Source organism: Schistocerca cancellata, chromosome 8, assembly GCF_023864275.1.
Source record: "Schistocerca cancellata isolate TAMUIC-IGC-003103 chromosome 8, iqSchCanc2.1, whole genome shotgun sequence".
NCBI classification, from domain to species: Eukaryota; Metazoa; Arthropoda; class Insecta; order Orthoptera; family Acrididae; genus Schistocerca; species Schistocerca cancellata.
The window spans coordinates 518,936,521-518,941,192 of NC_064633.1; the positions used below are offsets into that span (position 1 = coordinate 518,936,521).

The 4,672-nt window shown below is 44.6% G+C and overlaps 1 non-coding gene across 1 annotated transcript; it reads left to right on the forward strand.

The window, feature by feature from the left end:
* The first annotated feature begins 3,754 nt into the window (after positions 1-3,754).
* On the forward strand, positions 3,755-3,858 carry LOC126096070 (U6 spliceosomal RNA). Its single transcript, XR_007522025.1, has one exon. It is a non-coding gene; the product is annotated as a U6 spliceosomal RNA (small nuclear RNA).
* Positions 3,859-4,672: the final 814 nt, after the last annotated feature.

Genomic DNA, 4,672 nt, shown 5'->3' on the forward strand with positions numbered 1-4,672 from the left:
CGGAGTTTCTTAACATTTTAGACGCGCATCACGGTTTTACCGTCGTTTACACTGATGGCTCCAAACAGCAGAATTTCCTTCGCTCTTCTGTAGTGTTTCCTGATCATGTTACCAGGATTCGCCTCCCTGATGAACATACCGTTTTCGCAGAGAGGCTCCACGCGATCCTGAAGGCACTGGAGCGGGTGAATCGTGTTCGGGGCAATCGATTTCTCCTCTGCTCCGATTCTCTTAGTGCCTTACAATCATTTCAGAATCTGTACCCAACAGAGGAGATGGTCCAGCTGATATACGACCAACTGTACTTGCTCCAACTGCGGGGTAAAGAGGTGTCCTTCTGCTGGGTGTCTAGTCATTTAGGAATATGGGGCAATGAACAGAACGATCGGGCTGCCAAGGAGGCCTGCAGAGAGCAGGATGTGGTCCAGTGGCCCATTCCCTTGCAGTCTGTCATTTCTGCACTCCACAAGAAGTGCATGGAGTTGTGGGAGGAAGAATGGCTGGCGGTGACGGCCAATAAATTGCGGTTGGTGAAGTCAACAACTCGGCCGTGGCATTCCCCCTGCCGGTTGCTCAGGCGGGAAGAGGTGACCTTCACGCGTCTTCGGATCGGGCACTGTCCTCTCACATATAGCTTTCTATTACGTCGGGAGGATCCCCCGTTTTGTGATGCTTGTGTTGTGCACTTCTCTGTCCGCCACATTTTAACAGACTGCATTTTATACCGTGGTGCAAGGGCAGAAGCACAAGTTGATGGCGATCTGCCCTGTGTTTTAGCTAATGATGAGGCGTGTGTGTCTAGGGTTTTCAAATTTTGTGATGTGTCTGGACTCTGGCCTAAGCTTTTAGGCTGGAGGTTTTTGTGTATTGCAAAGTGGCTGGCTCCTCCCTTTTTCCCTTGCGATCAGCCAGCCACTTCCATCTGCTATATTGTTTTAGCTCCTTCTACCACTTTCTTCTTGTGTTGTCCATGTTTTACTGCTGACGGCATACTTCGTCCCACGTTTCGGTGTGGGTAGGCACATATTTTTCAAACCTTGTTACCTGTGTTTTACGTTCTGTTTTAACTTACTATTCTGAGTATCTTCTTGATACCAGCCTCAATCTGTTACTGGGCGGGCGCTGAAGACCTTGCCGTCGTGCGCCCAAAAAACCCTCTCCATCACCATCACCACATCACTTGCGGAGGAGCTGCAGCATGAATGTTCAGTCAGTGATCGACTGAGTACCCGTGTAAAGTGTCAGGCAAATCCAACACCTTCCATGAAAACCCTGACATGATAGGCAAATCCAGTAGTATGCCACATAGCTCCGAATAAATCGTGACATTAAATTAACCAAAGTAATACGAGTAACGAGTGAGCAAATGGAATTCCACAGACTAACACAAGAATGACTAAATGCATGTCATACCTTCCCACCGTGAAACAGACGCAATTCCAAGGGAAGAAACGAGAACAGAAGCCGAGAGCAGAACCGTGTTAAGCTAGAAGGCCCTACGATAAGGGACGGACACCCACGTCGCCAGCTAACCGACAGGATCACCCTCCAGCCCATGTTAAAAGCTAGAGCCCTCCAGAAGAACAGTATAGACCTTACGATAACACTAAAAGGGCCACACCAGCCGCAAGTTTTAGCGTTAGACTTTTTCGCGTCTGTGTTACGTCAGGACCACCCTGCAGCCCATGTTAAAAGATAGAGCCCTCCAGAAGAACAGTATAGATCTTACGATAACACTGAAAGGACCACACCAGCTGCAAGTTTTAGCGTGAGACTTTTTCGCGTCTCTGTTACGTTGCAAACTTTAAAAACATTGCCCCACCACGAAAAGTATAACGTTTCTCATTGTATAGACAGAATTTTTGTAGGCGGAGCTTAAGGTTAACATTGAGACCGTGATTGGGCAGATGAAAACACAGCCAGATAGTTTTTTTTTAAACCAACTTCGGTAAATTGTAGTAAGGAGAAGTTAGAAAGGAGTTGCTTCTGAGACGGCGAGATGCATGGAGCTACGCTGGCCGCCGCCCCCTGACGAACACCGACAAGGTAATGAACGCACTTGGTGCTGCATTTTTGAATTCATAAAGCTTCACTCAGAACTGCAGAAGTCTCATCTGTTGCACCCCCGTTTTGCGTAATACTAGTGTCGATCGTCAATTAAAGCTCATGGTATTCACATTTGCTACTTAAGTTAAGATCTGAAACGCGATGATTTTTCTGTTATATAATTATTGAGAAGCCACATCAGCCACTGTAATTTACGACAAGTTAAACAAGTAATTAAAGATAATTGAGGGTCACTGTTGACCATTTTGATAGTTTTCTCTTTTGTGAAACTTAAATTAAACCTTGATTATAGATGTGATATGGCATAGGTCATCCTTCGATCCATTGTAGAACTTGGAAACCCATTCAGGGAATATTCGTTCACATTTTTGTTGAGCGCAGTTGGTTTTTATCATCCTGTATTAAAATATTTCCTTTTATCAATAGTGCAATTTATAAACAATGTTTTGTGAGTAGAATAAAATTTCCAATGGTAAACTTAACTGCTTTTTCGACGTTATTTTACCAGCTAACTAAAAATAGGAAAGCCTTGAACCCCTTCCACTAAATTTAGTTAGTATTAAGATTCTTTTACAGGGAGTGCAGTGGAGCTGACGCTGAAATCATTAAGTATTTGGTTATATCATCGCTAATCTCACTGAACTCTTCTGAACTCTACATGTCATGTGTGGTCTGGCGTCTCCTTACCAGCAACAGGTCCCAGGTTCAAACTAGTGAATTCCCTAAAAAACACGCTCAGAGCGTCGTTGCGCGAAAATGGTAGGGAGAGACGACATAGAACAAACAGACACCACGCAGAATGTTAGACCCGTAATATGGAAAGTTTGGCAGGTGTTACAGCAAGTGGTGAACGTGACACCCGCCGAGACCACTATGTAACAATCCTGCCCTTGCGCATATATAAATACTTGACACCCAACCAAGCTAGACATCGAATCGGTGGGTCATCCAGAAGGCATTCTCTGTGGTGACGACGGCTCCCGCTGTGAGACGTTCGTCACACAACCCTCATACCGAAACCACAGCAGAGATTGGGCCCAGGGCCCACATCCTGTATGAATATGCTTCTGTTATTCGCCATGACTGGGTAGTCTCCTAGTCGTCTTGTTGGCAGCGTAGTCCGGCCAGACCGACACACCAGCGTCCGACACAGTGAGACGCCGCTGTCCTGGATTCAACATACCACAGGTCGCTCCAGCACCAAGTCAGGCATGGCACAGTGTCTGGGAACGTATTTATGACTATGCATCGTACACCATGGCACATGGTGTCGACGCCCACCGCAATGTGCTTGCCTTATATGGGCAAAAGTCTAATATAATGAAGTATGAGGGAATGAATAAACATTTCTACTGACTTCGAGCTGCTTGTAACTTCTTCCACCCTGTTACTTCCATCACAGAGTACCCACACCCCTACAGACCTTTCGTCCGTTATTGGAGCTTCGGTAGGGTGGTCCGAAATTTCAGTCGTGGTCGCTGCAAAGAAACATACACCATTGTCGATACGTGGCGTCGTAGACATATTACGCAACATAAACCTAGTGCTCTGCAGATTTAATTGAAAACTTTAATGGTGGACTCGGTTTAAATCTCTGCACTACTACACCTATGAAATCAATGCAGTTGCTAGCCTCTGCGTGACCCGTGAAACGGGATTAGACTGTTCACTACTCTAAAGTCAGGTACTGTCTCCAGCGATAAATGTACTAAAATTGTGCCCAGACAGAAAAAATTAGCATGGCCCCTGCGCAAGGATGACACTCAAAATCGAGAACCATTTCACATTTTTTATCAGACCTCCGAATACACAGCCAGGCGTGGAACAGATTGCCGCGTTGGTGTCTTCAGATGCGCAAAGCAGTTCAGAAAAACTTGTTCTCCAGATTAAATTTAAGTACATACCACAGTATTGTCGTTATTTATGCAGATGGATCCCGGAAACCTAATGTCCTCTGTTGTTCAGCTGTTTGCCCTGATAGGGTTTTCTAAGTGCGACTTCGGGAACAATTTACAAATTCTGATGTGGAGTTTTATGGCCTTATGACGGCGCTGAGCGGGTTCACAGGCATCATAGTACAAGATTTATAAAATGACTTTTATCTTAATAATATGGATATTTATACATGTGTTTGAAGAGAGAGAGGGAGAGAGAGAGAGAGAGAGAGAGAGAGATTGATTTTTGATTAAGATTTTTACATTAAGTCGTAACTGTTACCTGAATTTTGGTTGCTGCCTCATTGAATGATCAGCTTCTGCACCAATTGGTGACGTATTACAATTTAGAGGAAGTTATTGTTCTTTAGGTTTAAAATACGACTCTGTTAGTTACTTGGCCGTATTGCGGATAGCTTTGAGCCCAAGTTTTCGTAGCTTTTCATACATAAGCGACCACTGTTGTAAGTAAATAAGATCAAACAGCAATCTGCTTTTCGTGAGAAAAGGCGATAGCTTCGCACACAAACTTCCTTGAAACTACACGTCCTGCTACATCAAAATTGGTCAGTGGAGTTCAGCACCGTTCTATTGTACAAGAACATAATCCAATTAAATTCTGTCGATTGATAGACGTGAACGACAATCAAGTTCACCACCTTTTCCAAAAC